Raw genomic sequence first — 22,492 nt, 5'->3', positions numbered from 1 at the left:
GAAAAGACAAAGTCTATCACAAAATGGAGTGGTCGGCTTGGTGTAACGTCCGGTCTCAACCGCAAGCGGCAGCGATCCACATCGAAAGTTGATAAAATGCGTCGATGGTCACGAAAATTGATTGTTTTAACAAATAAACTAGTTTTGCAATTGTTTTTTAACCTTCTGAATGCTTTAAGCTTGTTTCCATTTACAGAATTTGTATCGTCAAAAACATCAAATAACCATTTCTCTTGATCTATAGCTGTTAATTTGTCTTGAGACATTCGTAGCTTTTGTTTGGTTGTTATGTTGAATTTGATTAAAAAGTTCAATTCAGATTTTCTCAGTAAAGCTAATACACGTGAATGCCAAGATCATTGTTTTGTCTTACTAATTCCATGGATAGTCCGAACTATTCTATCATCCTCTAAATTAGAAAGTTTGAAAAACAATCTCATAACTTCAATGTTCTGTTTTGTTTTAACTGTTGTCCATCCCATATCTCCACGAACGGCTAGATTGGTGGAGTTTTTAAAGGCCCCTAAAAGTATCTACATGCCCTATTTTGCACAGTTTCTAGTTGTTTATGTTCCGACATACCCCAGATACTTGATCCATACAACAATACAGGTTGAACAAGGTTTTCATATAACTTTTCATATATATCAAAGTCCATTACGCCACAGGCTATACATTTAGTTTAAAGTGCCGACAAAGATCGACTGGCCGATTTTCTTACTTCTCTAACCGTAAACTTCCAGTCTAGGTGTTCATCTATCCACATTCCAAGATATCTATATTTGCTGTCGTATTTTACAACGGTGTTTCCACATGTAAATCAAAGTTAGATAGAGGTGAGGATCCACATCTGAAATGCACTACACAAGTTTTGTCAAAATTTATACATAATCTCTATTTCAAACACCATATATGAACAATATTTAACATTTGCTGAAGTGATTCTTCGTCGGGCGCCAATAGAACAATGTCATCTGCGTATAATAATATCGAAATCATACTATCTGCATTAATTGGTATACCCAAATTTAAAGAGTTGATTTCATCTGCCAGATCGTTTACATAAAATGGGAACAAAGTCGGAGATAATTAACATCATTGTTTCACACCCAAATTAACGTTAAACATATCTGTCGTGTACCCATTGATTTTTACTGCGTAACGAACATCTACGTACAATGACTGTAACCCTTTCAAGAACTTTCCATTTATACCAAGTGCCATCAGTTTATACCACAACATGTCTCTGTTCACGGTGTCAAAGACCTTTTGGTGACTGAGATGTCGTAATGAATGGCTGTAGCAATCTTTGTCTTCATAATGACCAGTTTTTGATTTTGTTCATTTATACATATTGTTGTCTTGTCAATTTGACAAAGTTGGTAGAAAATGACAGATAAACTATTGTGGATTTATACAGATAATAATTAATAGGCATATGTCTAAGCAAAATAGCCCTTTAATCCGTTTTACGGATTTTTAACAATTTTTGAAAGACAAATTAGAATATATTTCATTTTTATATGTTGTTGAAAGATGTCATGCATAATTTATAATTGTTTACGTACCATGCTAATCGAAAATGTTATATTTTGTATGAAATTCAAAAGTACAAGTTATAACATGTTCTTAATTACCTTGTAAATGTATTATATATAACATGATTTTATTATCAAAACAATAATAACTTGATTAATATGATTTACATTTGTTATGTTCAAGGTATCATATATTTAGGAGCAGATTCGATAATTCAACAGTTAATAACAATTAAACGTTTTGTTACGAAAACAGTTTTATTTCTCTGGCTTTTATAGAATATGTATCGCAGACCCTGATTTAAAAGTAAGGGGTATAATTACAAATGTTAGGGCTTTGTTCTTAAACATATCAAATGCATCATTTATCTTCTTTGATGTCATTGAGTAATTATATAATTTTATCAAACAGCGTCACACTGCTGTAGGCTATGCTACACTGCAAAAAACATACAATGATATAAAACACAATCTGCCAAACGAACCGTTAAGCAATAAAACCATTTCTAAAACTTTGTGATAACTGTGATCTATAGAAAAAAAACGTTCGAAGCTTTTGGTTATTGTTCTTCATTAATCATTAAATTTTCTATGTACATTTGTATTTTCTGTTATATTAAATTTTATCTAGAAATGTTGTTTACGTTAAAAACATGTTTAGCAATACATTTTTACAAGTTACAACCAGTACGAGGTATTTTTGTACATGTTATTACTTGTTTTGTTGTATTGTTCAAAATATACCTTGTACATTATAATCTGTATGTACAAGACTCGATGTTGATTCGATATCGATACGCTACTTTTCGTATGTATGTTGTAATGTACCCATGACATGAATCCTTTGTCTGAAATTTTGATATCGAATATTCCATATCCCTAAAACTCTGTATTTGGTGTCGATATCGACGATATCGAAGATTTCGAATCGATATCCAAAAACCTCCCGTATATAACTTATATAATAGCCTGAAACCTCTGTCTTCGTTATCGATGTCGACGATTTCTAATCAATCGACAAACATCCCATAGCATGTAGATAAATGGTGCAAACATCCTCACAATCCTCACAAAGTTGCAGCTTTCAATTCCTTAAAGACTGTGCATGCGAACAAAACAAAAATTATTTCAAAATTCAAGCATGTAAGAAAACATATGACAAACGGAAGTTTAAATCATTTTTATTTTAAAACAATATGTGATATATACAATGAAAAAAACTTGGTGAAAAACGCTAAACGAACAAAGTAAAATTGAAATATTTTAAACTAAATTGACATTTTGACACAATTGACATGTTGTCTATGATTTTGTTTTTATGTAAATTTCTTTGTTGATTATTGAGTAATAAAACTACATCGTATAAGATATTTAACACTATGAAGATTTTCATTAAACAACGCATGAGGGTTATTTTATTATTAATTGTATCATTCGAAAAGTGGCACTTTGGGAATTTACATTTTTTGGCTCTGGTTAAACTTAATCCGTAAATCATTTGAATAACATACGATTTTTGTCTATTTTGGCAATGCAATGCAAAGATCATGAAAAAATATCTTAACTTGACATTCATTCATACATGGAGGATAACGCATTAAGAATGTCTGTAATTGTCACCAAAGTATTTCGGGGTCTGCGTTTTTCAATTGTTTTTAGTTTCAATGTCAAATGTTGTTGCTTGTCCTTGTTTGTCTTATTTGTTACCGGGTTTGTCTTTTGTCCTCTGTTTGCCCTTCTTCTTATATAGTCCTGGATTATCATCACTTCTTTTAAGATTATGTTATTTCTCCTCTAATCTATATCCATATACCATATACCATCGGAGAAAGGTTTTTAAAATGTTCTATGAAAGTATCGATTCGATATCGTATCCTTGTTGTCGATATGGACGATATCGACGTCTTGTTTGTTCATACATTTTAATTCAGATTTTTTTCGATATCGTGTTATTATTATCGATATCGACGATATTGACATTATGTAAATTGATTTCATCTTCATTCGTCGATATCGATTCGATATCGTACCGAAATTGTCCATATCGACAGTGTGTTGTGTCACGGTGTATTCGATTGTCCATATCGTCGATATCGACATCTTGTTTGGTCTTGGACATGTATGTACATTTGTCTCCATATTTTTATTTCAGTACAATGGGTGTTTATTGGTCTTGGCATTATATTTGGAATATTCATCACCATTTTGTTTTTGAATAAGATAGGTAAGTTACGCAGCTATACTTATATCGTTATATCAGGCATATTTCACACAATAAATTATTTAAAGGCTAAGAATTTAAGATATGTTGCATTTAAAACCAAATCGATAATCAATATATATATCGCATGTTTACATAAAGAACGACATCAAAAGATCAATGAAGGATAAAAAAACTTAATTCAAATAGTTTGGGGTTGGGGGTGGGGGGGGGGTAAACTTGCTGCATGTCTTGTTTATCCTACATCGATTTTACATATATCCATATGGGTCAATCAATGTTTCCCAAATTAAGTTAAGAAGGGGGGGGGGGGGGGGGGGGGTCAGTTAAAAAACTATCTGGATGAAGTTTTTTTTATCCTACATTGAACTTTTGATGTCGTCCCTAAACACTACAGTATCCAAAGTAGGTTAAAAAGATAATATAGAAAAATACAAAGTTTCTTAAACTAGACACAAAAGTTCTAACTCAATGTACTACATCAAATCGACAACGTACTTTGTTTGTTTTTGTTTTTACCATGCCTTAGTGATAATATTAATCAAAGTACAATTGATTGTCATGTTAATGGCCAAATTGTATATTTTGTAAAGTGAATTACTTTTTTTTCAAAAATATACAGACATACATGTTAATCCTAAAATGTTGATGTATTGTAGTCTTTCTGTTTCTTCTCCAATATCGATATATCAACTATATGTCTCAAGGTTTATGATGTCTTATGCAATAATGATAAACCTACCACGAAGCAGCAAAGCGAATTATATATTTATATATGAATTTGCGTACTGTTGATTTACTACTGTTTCATGTAGTTGCATGTCATTGTGTGCAAAATATGATTTAGGACATTTTAATTCAAAATAAGGAAAGACCGATTTAAATGATGTTTCAAAATTTTGGTAATATGAACAAACAAAAACAAATTTTCCACCAAACTTGGTTACTGTAACTCTAAAATTGACAGCTAAACATGAATCTTTTCTAACTACATTACATAGAGTTATTCGTGTTTCATGTTAAATACACATGTAAAAAATCCGTAATACATACTTATTATACGGATGTTTTGTATATATATGAATTAATCAAGAAGTCCAGACAAAAACTACATGTAGTATGAACCGATGCTCGGACTTAATTTATACCTTTACTATATACTTTTACTTTTGCTTTAATTGAAACAAATGCAAGCTAACAACAAAAAGATGATCAACAGTTTAAGCTTAAGAAAAAATTCTATATGTATACAGATTTTAATGAAAAAAACCTTTCAATGTACCTCAGCAATGGATAAACTTCAATTTAATCATAATTTCCTGTCAATATGTACATCTACATATTATGTCCTTATTATCTACAAAGTTTCATGAAATTCTGTTGTGTGGTTTGAAAACAGTTGCGATGACAAGAAACAGGACTGACGTCAGACGAACGGGTCAAAAACATTATACCCTGAAAACTTCGTTGATTGGGACATATAAATGCTGAGTATTATGAATTGTTCATATCTTTTGTTGTTAACTCCCATTTGATTTTTTATAAATTTAAATTTTTAATTTTGATATTTAGTATCATTAATTACTTTACTCAAAAATTGTTGTAACATTTAGGTACGATACATGTATTTTACAGTACATGTGCTTGTTTTGTTTAAAAAAAAATTGTACAAATAATACCTACAGTGATCATTTTATTCCATGTTTGAAAATCATAACTTTAAGAGATTTGAAAATGTGATGGTGTAATAAGATGAATAAATCAAACCACAGTGTAGATACTATTCTCTACGCTATCCGGAAGTCGCGATTTTCGAAGCGAGAACGTTTTGGATCACATTTTAAATTTGATGGATATACTAAATTAAACAGTAAGTTGATCATCTATTCATTGCTTAATGATTAATTCAGCTGACATCGATATTCTCAAATGTTTTAGAATTAAATTCAGCACATTCATTATTCGTATCGTTGCCTTAATCAAGAGATTTTCAAGTGCATCACTCAGGGAAATCACTCGGTGAACCTAAAAACAATCTGTTTACCCCCTTAGTGTACAAGTTAACGTAAATACCAGACTTAACTCACTAAATAAAGTATATTTCAAGTGGTGGTAAAAGTTTCAACCAGATCTTAGAAGCCAGAAATAAGAAAGTTGCACTTGTTTGAATTTCTCACTGTACGATCAGTCTCGCTTGCATATTTTGAAACTCTATGATCAGTCTTTTTTCACTGTATTCTAGTGGTGATTCCAAAGTTATTTACGATACATAAGAAGGTGGCATTTTTCGAAATAAAACAAATATATTTAAATAAATTAACATCCTAGAAACATGTTTTAGCTTGATAAGGTGTAATCGACTTACTACATTAAGTATAAGGATGTTGGAATGTTGATAAACAAAGATGAAGGTTTGTTCAATATATAAGTTTCAGAAATGTCCTCCTTTACACACAGATTTAATTGTTATATAAATGCATGTATTTACACACATTCGCCTGTAATTGATCACAGTTCCTTCACTTTGTTTTGGATGTAGAGCTGTCTCTTTGACACTCAATTGTACACCACGTTGGAAAGTGGGGGTTTATAGTGATAATGAAGTCTGTCTTTCCGTTCGTCCGTTGAACGTACAATATGTATCGCAGGTTTTGTAAGCGCATCTCCAAAGATGGAGAAACACGTGTTTCAACTTTAATTTTTTCGAATCATGACGAATTATGCAATGATCTACAAGTTCTGCAAAATCCTTTGACCGTACATCTGTGCAATAAAAACAGCGAAACTCTGTCATTGGATTATACTGAAAAAGAAATACACCTTTCGGTTACTTGAATGCATTACATCATTTATATTGATTTGAATTTAACATGTACATTTCATAAACATTTTAAATAACAAAGTCTGTGGAAATAGATATTAATGATATGCCTCCCTTTCACCCAATCCCAAAGTTTTACTCAGGGTCAAGTAATACCAACTTTAAGCCTAAATGTTTCTATAATTGGGCTGATGTAAATGAAAAATGAAGATAAAAAGATATAGCCGACTCCCAGGGAAAATCAAAACAAGAGCCTTTCAGAAGACATGTACAGCAATCCAGATTTGTTTGATTTTTTCATATCTTGCATTTTTCAATCGTTCAAGAACAATCTCTCTTGAATGTGAAAATCATCAATATCATACTTGAACTCCATGTTATCATCAGTAACAACATATTAAAGTTTGAACAGTTGTATGATTGAACGATTCATGAGTAAGCGCACGGACACGACTGGAAACACAATTTTTAAATCTTTCGAGAAGCATACCCCATGATCAGAAACAGTAAAAATCGGCAATATCAAACTTGACCTCTATTTTGGCATCAGTAACGACAAATTAAAATTTTAAAAGCTTTAATTGAAGGGTTCATGAGTAAAGGACATGGACAATGTTTGGCAGCATTCTGACATCACCAAAATAATATAAATTATAAGATGTGGTATGAGTGCCTATGGGACAAGTCCCAATTTATTTTATAAAACAGCGGATTTAAGTTTTAATGGTTGCACCAACCTTCACCCAACCAACCGATTTTTCTGTGGAAAATCCTGTTAAACAGGGTGAAAGTACATAAGCAAATTATTATAATTGTCACAAATTGTTACGCAATTAACCAATTCAATCAGTACAATGACACACATGGATTAACCCAGAAATCGCTTTTAAGTAAACTAATAAAATCCTTTAGATTTATTCGTTATTGATATAGGTAGTGATTTCTGTAAACTTACCCACATTAAATCACATGAATTATCCCCCTACGCAAAGTTTTCTTTATCCATGTTTTGAAATTTTAAAAAAGACAAGCTTGGTTATAAATGTTATCACTAATTGGTCAACGGTGGACGGTGTAAATAGTTTAAAAATGTAATGTTAAACAGATAACTTCAACGTTACACTATTGAAAAGTCCACAAGCGAATCATGTATTGCTTTTCAGGCATTTGATTTTAAATAAGACTGACGGAACAAAAATACAATTATTTTGCCGTCTACAAAAATCATCAGAAATATATATGTATTGTCTGATGAAAGAAATTACACGTTGTAGTTCCCTGGACATTTCATAATATCATATAGACACGTATATACCTTCCAATTGCTAGGTTTTTTCCTTCAAAATCACGACTGGTCATACAGTCAAAATATCTGAAATCGCTTCTAGAATATAGTCAGTGTTAGACTGATCGTACAGAAATTTATTTTTGGATCCTCAAGGAAAACATATTTTTTTGGAGAAGTACGAATATTCTACTTAAATACGAAAAGAATATTGAAACAGTATATATTTAACTGTAAACTGGTGCAAATATTTGCAATAAAAGATTATTTGCTTTGTGCTACGAGAGCAAAATTGTCCATCGATTTCACTTTTTTTCTATCAAGTTGGTGTGATGCACACGTATATTTTATATTCTAATGCATGTTTTTTGTTACAGTTACTCATATTTATGATGCTATACATACATTGAAGGTTTTCTAAGCACTTTATAGATATATGAGTAAACAAATGTTGAGAAAAGTCACCGTAGGCAAAACCGTCCTCTTAACCAGTTGGAACTCATCGCCTCAAAAATCGCGACTTCCGGATAGCGTACAGAATAGTATCTACACTGTGTAAACATTCATATATAATTGTGCATTTATGTTCATTTAATGAATTAAACATTAAGGCAAACAATTCATATTTTATCAAGGTTTTCAATAGCAACGCACATGACCACGAACGGTCATGAATCTTTCATGAGTCAGCAGTGGTACACATGTGCAATGATTGCAGTTCTTCTAGTTGAGCGTAATTGTTCGTATTTGTTGACTGTTAGTAGTTCAAGTTGACTTTAGTACGAGCTTGTAAAAGTATGAATGGACTTGCTTCCATGGAAAGAAAACTGAGTTTGTGTTTTACAGTACAAAAGTTATGAGACACAAATCAGACAAATGTTTACAAATACAGGGATCAATGGTGAGGTCTGACTGACCTGTCCATAGTAAATGTTACTGACTCCCACCTTTACCCCAAGTCCATGATGTCTAAGTTTGGAATAAAATGACAGGTGTTAGGGTCTAGCAAAGTTATATGCATATGTGTCGCCTATTTATAATTACGGAAGCCGATAAGGGCCATTTAAAAACAAATAAATTATGTCGTAATTTGCGACATAACATGTCGTAGTTTCGACATAACATGTCGTTATTACGACATCGCTATGTCGTTATTCGACAAAACATGTCGTTAAAACGCCATCACTATGTCGTAATTTCGACATATCATGTCGTAATTACGACATCGCTTTTTATAAAAGGATATGTATTATGATTGGCAAGAGACTAAATGACACAAAAATGAACAACTATAAGTCATCATAATGCCCACAATAATTAGAAAAGCCCCCGTATAGTCAGTTAAAAAGAGGGAGGAAAGATACCAGAAGCCTCAAGGAGAGTCCCCAAAATGCTGTGTGGCAGACAGTGTTATTTTTTGATTATTAGCTCCCTGGGTAAAACTCGAAATTTCATATTCAATGTATTCTATTGTTAAATGATAAACAAGACGCTTAATCAGTATATATTTGTTAATTGCATCGCTTTTTCTATTTAAATTCATTGGTTAAAGATTTCTATTTATATTGTAAAAGTTTAATATTTGCATCGTCGCAAAATATTTGGTTACCTTCTTTGGATAACTTCAGTGAGAAAATTATATATTTTATAGATTCCACATCATGCTAAAATGACTAATAATCTCTTTAGTGCAATATCTATAAGGACTGTACAGCTTAACATGATTGTATTGATTTCTACTCGTATATAAATCATCTGTGGACATGTTAATCCTTGTTAAAAAATTAGCATTGTATATTCCCTGGCACACAAGTTGTCGAGATACACCCCTTCAATTACTCGGGCCTTAGCTTGAGAATTATATACCAAGTCATCTTCAGATATATACAATTTTAAAATATAGTAATCTACTCTTGGATCGTTCGCGAAAACGGCAAATATAATCCCGGGTTTTTATTAATTGGATGAAACGGGTTTCGTCGCTGTTTGGGATTCGTCTTTCAATTACCTCCATTTCATGCACAAGTTTATATTGACAAAAAGTTCCGGCTTCGCTAGTACAGGAATTACTTTCATCACGACAACTATAACATGAATAGCAGGACAAATCGTGAAGTAAAACATTCCGTGAACTGGTAATAAGTCTTTTAATATTGGTGATTTCACCTTTAAGTAACTGAAGTGACGACTTTAAATGATCTATTTCGGAGTACTTCCGTAACATAAATTTCAATTCGCATTTTACATTTAGAGGACTGTCTTGGTGTCTCCGATTTGTCTTTGCAAAAATTGGACGAAGTTCATGTAATGTGATTTTTTCCCCATTTCCAAATTCTTTTAAATAACTCGTTAAAAGCTATATACGATTAATAAAAATTGCAAAATGTAACCTGTGTTCCCGGGCGGAGTCTATAGCAACATGCACTATTCTTTTTTTTCGGCAGCAATCATCAACCTCTGTCTCGGATTTTAGAAGTTTTCAGACGTTTGGACAAATTGGCTACCGTTTTGTAATGTATGGAAGCATTTTATTACTTTAAGACCCAAATATGTAGTTAATAAGAAAAGAATCTTGGCATTTTTTAATCGTCGTGTATCTAACTTTTGTTTTGATCAATTATAAAAAAAAATACGCAATAACTGCTTTGAAAATGAAATATCAACTTGGACAAAATGGCTACCGTTTGAAAAGCGACTGTGTAGAGAAGATTTTATTGAATCAGCAATATTTGAACTCACATCAGGCAAACATTTTTACTTTTGGAAGATATTATTATAATTGTCCCTACTCTTTTTATTCATTTTCTGCTATATCTATTTTCAGTCGTTGAGTTAACGAAAAACGTCGGACAGTTTTTATTCCAGCTTAATGTGCAGGTCAAATTAAATTTGGTAAAATAACGGCTTTAACGCCACAAAGAATCGACACATGTCGTTGTTCCTGCCAAGAAGAAGATCAGGGAATAAGAAATAGGATCACTTTATATATGTCGTGTACAAGTTGCGATTTTGTACAGGTTATAACATGTACAAAAATATTGTACATGTTATAACTTGTATGATGCAAAAATACAAGTTATAACATGTACAAAAGTACCTCATACATGTTATAACCTGTACAAAATATTGCTTAAAAATGGTTTCAACTTGTACAAACTCGAAAAATAAGGATATGTTTCTATTATCGCAACAAATGTTATTGACATCAATAATATTTTCATAACTTTTTTATTATTCCTTCATGTTAGTGTGTTTTGTCCTTTTTTGATATAGTATATATTTGTTTAGGGGCCAGCTGAAGGACGCCTCCGGGTGCGGGAATTTCTCGCTACATTGAAGACCTGTTGGTGACCTTCTACTGTTGTGTTTTTTTATTTTGGTCGGGTTGTTGTCTCTTTGACACATTCCCCATTTCCAGTCTCAATTTTAATGTCCAGGGGTCGGTATTACGAAGCGTTCCTAAGACTTGTCATAAGATACATGTATATCTTAGGACGTGTCTTGTGATTCTCTTATGACTATCTATAGACATATCTTTATTTGATGAATTGAAATGTGAATGTCCACTTTGAAAGCAATAGTAAAATACTGTCATTCTAGTTGACACTTAAAGACATAAGAGGATAGCCAGGACAGATGTGTCTACAAATAACTAACAAATAATAGAATTAGGAATGGGAATGGGGTATGTGTCTAAAAGATAACAACCCGCCCATGGAGCAGACAACTTTCAAAGGACACAAATACATGCTTTCAAAGTAGAGGATATATATGTAAAACATAAAAATGATTTTAGCATAATGAAATAATCTTATAGTTTATAAAAAAAAATTGAGTTATAAATTTACATAAGTCATGCTGAAGGCCAAAAATGTTGAAGAGTAGATCCAAAGATATTTTTAATGAAACGTGGTGCAATGAAAACTATTTCAGCTCTCTCTTGATTTTACAGAGTAAGCATATAAGACATTGTTTTAGTCTTTGCATGCTTTAAAACGAGAGGGAGGAGTATTACCCAATATTATTGGGCATCGTTCTTAAAATTTTGGGAAGAATTTTGTTACATGTACTAGTATCTAATGTAATTGTCATTGAGGAAATGCAAGCTTTTAGTAAATAGTGTCACACTTATTTAAGCCATGATGGACTACATACAACATTCAATCACATGAAAACACATTTTGCCAACATAAGTCATGAAAGATATATTTCTGTAACTATGTGATCATTGTCCTCTACAGAACGAGACACGTTATGGCCTATTTATTGTTGTTGTTCTTTATGCATTGGTGAATTTAAATGTGTATTTTACTTCATTAAGATTTATCTTAAATTTGTACATGTTAGAACCATTTTTAAGCAATATTTTGTACAGGTTATAATTTATATACATAATAGTTAAGACAGTTTTTCATAAATGTAACGTTGGACATCCGTTTTTCACATAGCTTTCTTTTTTTAATCCTCAAATATAGTAGATATTACTAAGGATATGACCAAGAGCTGTAAAAACATAATTAAAAACATATATTGAATTTGTTTTAATATTGGTTCGTGTTTTCTTACATTTTTATTTTGTTTTGCTGACGAAATTGTGAACATTCTGTTTTAAATCATAGGGGTTGTAGGAACATCGTGGCCAACGTTTGAAAGTAGAAATAGAGCAAACAATACTTCAATTTACCCTTTGGCTTGCCTTGGTAGGTTCAAGTTCACAAGTTTAATTCTCTAATAATTAGGTCTTTCCACTTTTCGTGGAAAGACCTTTTGTTTTTCTTCTGATTATTATTTTTTTTTTTTTTTTTTTTTTCTTCTGCCGTCTGAGATGCTTTTTTGTTTGACAACATATCGAATGGATGTTTGGCCAATTATGTTGTTCAGTAATGGAGGTTTCAAAACTCACCCTGTGTGACCGAACACTTATTCTTATAGGAGTTATCTCCCTGCGTTCCCTTTTTCTTGTTATCGATATATCTCAAAAACCGTATAAGATTTTTACAAACTGTTTTCACCAAATTGTTTGTCTACTCTTAAGAATGATTTGTTTTACTTTGACTGGGGTGATCAGAAGATATCTTATGGGAGTTATTTCCCTTTGCAAATTTAAAATAAACGATATGTTGGGTCAATTCATACAGTATAAGTTGTAGAGGCCTACAGTCTTTTGATATGAAGTCCTTGGTCCATATAAAGGAAATTGAGGTCAAGGTCAAGGTCAAAGGTCATGTTATAAATTTTGAATTTTGCTTGTTATCGTTATTCAAAAGAAACTGTAACAGTTGATGATATGACATGTTTGCAAAATCACTGTTTACAATAAGGCACAACTTCAACTTATTCAGTCGAAGTGTTTTGGTTAACCCTTATAGGAGTTTTCTCCCCTTATGTATTTGAAATCGTTATTTCTCCACAACCATACAAGTGATTGACCTCGGACCTTCTAATTTGAGTTCACTGACCCATGACCTTGAAATTGAGGTCAAGGTCAAAGGTCAAGGTCATGTTATGAATTTTTAATTTAGCTTGTTATGGTTATTCAAAAGAAACTGTAACAGTTAATGAAACGATGTGTTTGCCTAATAACTGTTTACAACAAGGGGCAACTTCAACCCATTTAAGTCGAAGTGTTTTGGTCAACCCTTTTAGGAGTTTTCTCCCCTTTTGTTTTTAAAATCGATATGTCTCTACCACCATACAAGTGATTGACCTGGGGTCTTTTGATTTGAGATCAATGACCTTGAAATTGAGGTCAAGGTCAAAGGTCAACATGACGTTCTAGATTTTGACCTTTGCTTTTAATTTGTTTTTGTTCATTATAAAACAATTAAATCTTCTGTATATATCTATTAATCTTATTTTTCTATATCAGTTGAGGTACCAAATTACATCAACATAGAGTGACCCTTTCTAACTTTTTTTTCTAAATTTCATTCTAATTATCGAGGTGGAAAGACCTTCAATTGTTCTCTGAAGAATTGGTTTTTAATTTCACATATCATTCTTCCAACATGTCAAAATTATATCTATCATATCTTGCAACAAATATCTTTTGCGGTATCTTCCAAACAATGATAACATTTGGAAGTTGTTAACGACCTTGACTGGCTATACAGCCCATACACGATCGATATAAATGTTCGGATATATAAGTTTCTCACTGAAGGTATCCAAAGAAGGTAACAAAAGATTTCGCAACGATGCAAATATCAAACTTTACAATATAAATAGAAATCTTTAACTTATGAATTCAAATAGCAAAAGCTATGCAATTAACAAATATTTACTTATTAAGCTTCATGTAAATTAATTAACAATAAAATACATTGAATATGACATATGGAGTTTTACCAAGGGAGCTAATAATTAAATTAATTAAACACTGTCTACCACACAGCATTTCGGGGACTCTGAGTCGCCCTCTGGTATCTTTCCTCCCTCTTTTATAGCTGACTATGCGGGGCTTTTCTAATTATTGGGGGGCATTATAATGACCTGTAGTTGTTAATTTCAGTGTCATTTAGTCTCTTGCGAATCATAATACATACTCTTTTATATATAGTGATGTCGTTATTACGACATGATATGTCGAAATTACGACATAGTGATGTCATTATTACGACATGATATGTCAAAATAACGACATAGCGATGTCGTTATAACGACATGTTATGTCGAAATTACGACATACCAATGTCGTAATAACGACTTGATATGTCAAAATTACGACATAGCGATGTCGTAATAACGACATGTTATATCGAAATTACGACATGCTATGTCATAATTACGACATAATTTTTTTTAATGGCCCTTATCGACTTCCGTACCTATGAGATTGACCTTGTATGTCATTCAATCTTTTTGAAATGAAAAATAGGAATGAATATGGTTTAGGCGTTGGTATCTAAATCTTTTACAAGTTCTCAAAACACACACAAGATGGTGTGGGGTGACCCTAGGGACTACCCCTATTTTTCATTTGATTTTTTATATTGTCCCACACATGAATATATATGGTTTATGGGTGGGGATCTCGACCGTTATCAAGTTTTCAAACAGGAGGGGTTGGGGATCCCAGTGACTTCCCCTATATGTCATTTGATTTGTTACATTGTCCAATACATGAATATATATGGTTGAGGGGTGAGGATCTCATCAGTTTCTAAGTATCAAACAGGAGTGGGTAGGGTGACCCTAAGGACTCTCCCTATATTTCATTTGATTAGTTCTCATACATGAATATATATGGTTTAATTTAAAGGTGGGGATCTCGACTGTTTCCAATTTCTCAAACAGATGACTGCAGGGACTCCCCCTATATTTCATTTAATTTAGAGTTGGGGATCCCAACTGTTTCAAAGTTCTTAAACATGAGGGGTAGGGTGACCACAGGGACTTCCCCTATATTTCATTTGATTTGTTAAATAGTCTTATACATGAGTATATATGGTTTAGGGGTGATGATCTCGAATTTTTCCAAGTTTTCAAACATGAAGGAGTACAGTGACCATAGGGACCCCCTTATAATGTATTTGATTTGTAATATTGTCCCATACATAAATATATATTGTTTAAGATTGTGGATCTCGGCCGTTATAAATTCTCAAACAGAAAGGGGTAGAGTGGCCCCACGAACTCCACCTATATTTCATATGATATGTTATAATATTATTAATTCGTATATTTTAACAAATTTGATTCGTTTAGGGATAGTCACAGGTTAAACTATATTTTCGAAGGTAGAGAGAAAACGGCGGATAGCAAAAAGCATATTGACCTGCAAAAAGCATATTGCACGGATATTTTTAGAATATCTAAAAACCGATATGTGACGTCATGTGATGAATTTCAGGATATTGTTTTGAAACAAATGATATCTGTGATCGATTATTTGACGAAAAAAAATCTTCAAATACACAAGATGTCCAAAACAAAAGTAAATGAAATAACAACTAATATGTTGTTATTGTCAAGGAGACAATGTCAATATCTATAAAGTTCCAACAAACCTAAATTTTGATACAAACATGGTCGGAAATTAATAATATAACAAATATAGCCTTTGTATGAGGTCAATACAGGATATATCGACCCAAAGAAGTATATCGACCTCGGACTTCGTCCTCAGTCAATATACTTCTTTCAGGTCAATATATCCTTGTATCGACCTCATACAAAGGCTATATTTGTATATTGTACAATACATGAATATATATTGTTTAGGGGTGGGGATCTTGACCGTTACCAAGTTTTGGTCATTTTGGTTTCTTGTGGATAGTTGTCTCATCGGCAATCATACCACATCTTTTTTTTATATAAGAAACTTCCATCTGTTTTAACTGACCAATCAAAATTGAGAAGAAAAAATACCCATTGAAATTGCAGTAATATGTTTAACTTGAAAAGCATTTAACATGCATTACCAACATTTATCACTGATAAAAAAAAATATTATACTGTTACCAGAAACATATGTATTGTTAGATAAACTGTTCCCAGCTGTCACTTGTATTGGATATTGACATTAAAATTGGTGTACAAAATATTTTCTGCTTTTTCTTTTTTTTTAAACAATTTTTGTTTTCAGTTCTAGTGTTTATATTTATTTACCATGCATAGCTGTATTTTGTCACCTGTCGTCTGGATTTTCTTTAGTTGATAGCCCCAAACCCGGGTTACCCTTATCCGCTTCCGGAATCGATTCCGAAATTGTAATCTCGCGGCAGCCATTTTGTTTACAATGTTGTTTTTGACAGAATGTGAGATACGATTTTACTTGGATTTACACATTATTTATCGGCGATTTTCTGTATAAAGCTAGCAGTTGAACAAATTGAACATCGCTGTCATGAATAGTAATGATGAAAATAAGTTTGAGATCGTTTTTTAGGAAACTTTGGTAAAAATGTTTGCAAATTTTTTTTTAATTTTCTTTCAAGGTCCGTCGGGCGTAGCTAGTAGTTAAGTAGAAAGTCCGACTGCAAAAGTGGAAGGTCACAGCCCCGGGACCACCGCAAATTTGAACCCCTGCGTCCAAATTAAAAAGATACGAAATTTCGTCTTCTAATTCAAAATTGCCGCCAACAGCGTGATCACGGTTGAACTTATATACGTAGTTGATCACGAATTGACGACAAACAATATTCCTATGAGTTTTGCAATTTGGGAAATCTACTTGTCCTTAGAGATTTTCGGCGATTAAATATTTCATACATTTGTTCTTTGACATCTTAGCCAAAAGCTCAGGGGATAATAAACTACATAAGGATTCCTAATGTGCTCTACTTCCTATGTGCTACTTTAAAACTTTTGGGAAAATCGACTATCATATATTTTGTAATCCAGAATGAAAAGTATGCAAAAACTGTCCAATTAGTTATAAATAATATAGTAGCCAGCTAGATGATAGCAATGGCACGTGATTCAGCATTTATTGGGTAACACAAAATCCAGGGTGCTCGCATAAGGCAGCTTAACTGCCTAAAAACTGTAGAACTTAATTGTTAAACAACGGAAATGAAACTGTGATAATAATCGAAAGTCGTAGTCGAAAAAGGCTGTGAAATATTTCCGTTTCAAGTCGTTACAAAACAATGAACATCATTTAAACTTGTTTTTATGATATTAAATAAAAAACATTTTTTTTTAAAATGTCACACTTATTTGAAGAAATAAAGGACATTTAAATTTAATCGATGTCTCGTTTCATCTGTTCATAATGCATGACTGTGAGTTCGTAATACACGGGTGTGATTTCGTAATTCATGACTGAGATTTCGTAATGACTGGCTGTAGCAATTTCTCCGTTCATAATTACCAAATGTAGAACTTTTCCTTGTATAAAGCATGGGTATTTCTATACATATTGTAGTAAGTTCGTAAATAAGTTCTTACATTGCACTAGTGCAATAAATCTTCAAATTATTGCATTAATATTGGGAAATATTGTCCCTTGTAGAACATAAATAAATCTTTTTGTAAATTGCACTTGCAAGCTCGTGCAATATAAAATTCTACTCAGGATAATTTTCATGCAATAACGTTTCGGCGATAAAGTGTATCGTCAGGTAGTAGGTATTCCTATGGGAACCAACTGTGCCCCTTTAATAGCAGATTTATTTCTATATTGCTATGAATCTCAGTTTATGACCAAACTCAGTAAAGACCCATCATTGTTATATTTGGTTGATACATTCAAAAATACCTACCGTTATCTGGATGATATTTTTTCGTTGAATAATCCAGAGTTCTCTAAATATACTTCAGAAATTTACCCAATAGACTTACTTTAACTAAATCTAACATTAACAGCAGCAGTTGTCCTTTTCTAGATTTAGACATTTCTATTTCAAACGGGAAACTTCACACTAAAATTTACGATAAAAGAGACGATTTTTCATTTCCTATTGTTAATTTTCATTTTTTAGACGGCGATGTGCCTTTGGCTCCATCACACGGTGTTTATATATCGCAACTCGTTCGGTTTGCCTGTGTGTGTTCTGATGTCATAGATATTAACGAACGTAATCAATGCATCACTGGTAAATTGTTGTGTCAGGGATTTCGATACCATAAATTAATTAAAACTTTTACTAAATTCTTTCATAGATACAAAGATTTGATTAGTAAATTTGGCTATACCTGTAGAAAGCTTATTAAAAATGGTATTTCACATCCTAAATTTTATGGTAATATTGTATTTAAAGCGAGGAAATCACTATGTCATCCTTGTAAACTCATCGAACCTTTAAACAATCTTATAAGTAAGGGTTATCGTACCAATATTGTAATTAGATCTCTGAATATAGTTCACATTGGCACTAATATTGATTTTGTCATTAGCAAATTAAAACATAACTAAATTTCATTATCTTTTGAGGCGAGATGTATAGAGACACAGACACGTTAATTTTTATTTCTATAGAAGTCGCTCTTCACTATCCTACTACCTGTCGATACATTTATTTTTGGCATTGCACAAGTCATGTCTTCTTTGACTATTAATGACGTTAAAATACTAAATCCCTGGGATGTGTTTTATTTGATTTTAGTCTCTGATGCATGATTTTTTATTATTAATTGGTTTTGGCTTTTAACTAGCTGTCAGTTACTGTAACTGCGAGTACTCTCAAATCGTATGTTCTTGTTAATTCGACCTGTTGATACTGTTTATAATGCTTTTTTGTTATTTTTTTATTTATATGGATCTTGTCTGTACACTAGCATGACTAGCTTTTATTATTTGTAATATCTTCAATTTTTCACTTATTCTTCATTTGTATAAACTTCAAGATTATAATTTTTTTTTTTTTTTAAACCGTTTTTTTTCTAAAGTGAATATTGTTTGGTTAAATATTTCTCAGTAATGTCCTGCCATGGCTTTGTTTGAATTTGTTTGTTAGCTTTTTGGTCATGAATGTTTGTCTTTAATATTTAATTAATTGTGCATTTGTATTCAGATATCGCAGATCAAATTTATTCGTTCATTGTGTAATCATACGTATTTTGATTGAGTTAAGTCTGCCAATTGATATTTTATCAATTGTTTTTCTATGTTGTGATGTTATGCTATTGTTTCAGAAAAAGGGAGAAGGTTTGGATCCATTAAAACGTTTACTCCCGCTGCAAATGTTTGCACCTGTCCTAAGTCAGGAATCTGATGTACAGTAGTTGGCGTTTGTTTATGTAATATATACGTGTTTCTCGTTTCTCGTTTTGTTTATATAGATTAGACCGTTGGTTTTCCCGTTTGAATGGTTTTACACTAGTAATTTTGGGGCCCTTTATAGCTTGTTGTTCGGTGTGAGCCAAGGCTCCGTGTTGAAGGGATAATGGTTTACTTTTTAAATTGTTATTTGGATGGAGAGTTGTCTCATTGGCATTCATCACATCTTCCTATATCTAATAACCCTATATTATTATTACAATTGCACAATATTAATAACTTTACCATAAGTTATTTCCTGGTTTCCTTAAACTGACCTCATCATCACTATCAACAAATTGTCTATGGTTTTGTAAAAAAAAACATTTGTCACTTCTAACTGAGAACTTGGATAATTTTCAAACTTGCCCACAACAAGAATCAAAGCTTGGGATTCTATGACCTCAAATTTTAAAACAAATCTTGGAAACATCATGTACAGGAGAACAAAATTATCAAATAAAGTCATCATTTTAATATAAACATATCTATCATCACAAAACTATTCATTGACTACTGATCCTCTGTGCTCATATGCACATAAATCAATATGACAATCTTTGAAACCACTATATAATCTTGACAGCAATGACCCACATGAATTCTGTTCTGTTGCTTAGCTTCTCCTACTTCTCAAAGTACTTGTACTTGTGCATTCATTGAAATGCTAAAAGAAATAATGGTTAATGAAATGAAGTTATAATATCTGCCGAAATTGCATTTAATATTTGATCTTGCAAAATGGCTTACATGTAGTTTTGATCTTTTAAACTAGATCTAGACCAACAAACTTTCCCTGAAAAAAAATGATAGATCTTCTTAACCTGGTGAACATTTTAACCCAGTACAGATTTGCTCTGAATGTTTTAGTTTCACTGAAACATATATTTATATAAGCCAACCAGATGCTCCGCAGGACGCAGCTTTATACAACCGCAGAGGTTGAACCCTGAAAAGTTGGGGCAAGTATGGACACAAGATTCAAGCTTGATTTAGCTCTAAATTTGGACTGTGACTAAATAGTTGACACAGCATAGGTTTCTGACACAGAATGCATGTGGTCTAATGAACTTAAAACATTTTTTTTTGCGTTTGAGCAATTCACTATGCTGTTGAATATTAATCCTCTAAAAAAATGTTTGAAGACATTTTCTTTTTATTTATGAAATTTGAAATAAGAAAAATTGCCCCCTCCCCCACCCCCCATTAAAGGATGTGGGTTTGGCACAACAAACCACTAGTATAGCCCACCACAACCTTTTGAATACGTCTGTCACATGTCAGAAGCCTGTTAGTGTAATTCAGTGGTTTGGTTTGTCTTTCGTTGCTGTTTATCATTTTTTGTTTTTTGTTCTGTGTTTTTTATATTTTACATTGTGTAAATCATGATCAGTCTTCTTGTTTGAATTGATTTACAAATTTGTAATTTTCATATCTATATAGTGTTTTTAAAACCTGAATATGCAGTATTGGCTTTGCTCATTGTTGAAGGATGTAAAGTGACCTATTGTTGTTAACAGTTAACTTCGACGTCAATTTATATCTGGTGAAGAGTTTTTGACACATTCCCCATTCTCAATTTTATTCTTTTCTCGTTAAACAATATTTTATTTTGAAAATAATTACGTTACATTATTATAATTGCAATATGACAGATTTATTAGAAGTGGAAAACAGTGAATTTACACTTTTAAAAATTCCTCTACATTTTTATTTTCTCATTCACTATCACCACATTTTTTTATTTTTATAAAGTAACACATTACGTACATGTAAAGCAGACCTTTCACCTTCTCAAGGAGTCCACTTCCTATGTACAAGAGGGGGCCCAAACAGCATGATTTTTAGTCAGCTAAAAAAAAGTTCAAATAGATTACATTGATTTTTGAACAGTAAATAAATAAATAAATTACATACCGGTAATAATTTAATAATTAATATGAATCTACAATAATGGTGTAAGAAATAACACATCATTTAAAATCAATAGATATCATTTATGTATATATAAAATTTTTATTTTTTATTTTTGTATCAAAGTTTTCTAATTTCTGGGTAGTATAGTAGTCAAAATAATTAAGGCTATTATTTTCTTTCACGCTTTACACTGATGTAAGGCATCAAAGAAAAACAAGATGCTATGCAGAGCGCAGCTTTATACAACCCAGAGGTCGAACCCTGAACAGTTGGGCAAGTATAGACACAACATTTAAGCTTGATCCAGCTCTGAATTTGGATTGTGATTTAATAGTTGACACAACATAACCAGGTTTCTGACACAGAATGAATGTGGTCTAAGAACTTAAACGTAAAAACTTAAAACTTTTAAATTGGACATTTATCTATTATGGTCCAATATCCAAAATCTAAATACATGGTTAGATTCAGCATATCATAGAACCCCAAGAATTCAATTTTTAATGAAATCATATAATGTTCAATTTTAGATTCTTTAATAGACCTCAATGGGGACCATTTGATAACCGGGCCCAAATATTAAAAAAAATCTAAATACTTGGTTAGATTAAGCATATTGAAGAACCCATATATGCAAAGTTTAATTTTTGACCCTTTGGACCTTAATGTAGACCAAATCGAAAACGGGACAATACTGTGCAATTGAAATTTCTTGCTATTGCGCAATATTGTGCAATTAGATATGTCTTGCTATTGTGCAATACTGTGCAATTGAAGATAATTCTTGCTATTACACAATACTATGCAATTGAAGATTTCTTGCTATTACGCAATACTGTGCAATTGGAGATTTCTTCAATTGCACACTATTGTGCAATAGCAAGAAATCTTCAATTGCACAGAATTGTGCAGTAGCAAGAAATTTTCAATTGCACAATATTACGCAATAGCAAGATATTTTCAATTGCATTTAGTATTGCGCAATAGCAAGAAATCATCTATTCCA

The sequence above is a fragment of the Mytilus trossulus genome, chromosome 9, assembly GCF_036588685.1.
Source record: "Mytilus trossulus isolate FHL-02 chromosome 9, PNRI_Mtr1.1.1.hap1, whole genome shotgun sequence".
NCBI classification, from domain to species: Eukaryota; Metazoa; Mollusca; class Bivalvia; order Mytilida; family Mytilidae; genus Mytilus; species Mytilus trossulus.
Note: the sequence above shows the minus strand (reverse complement) of the source record.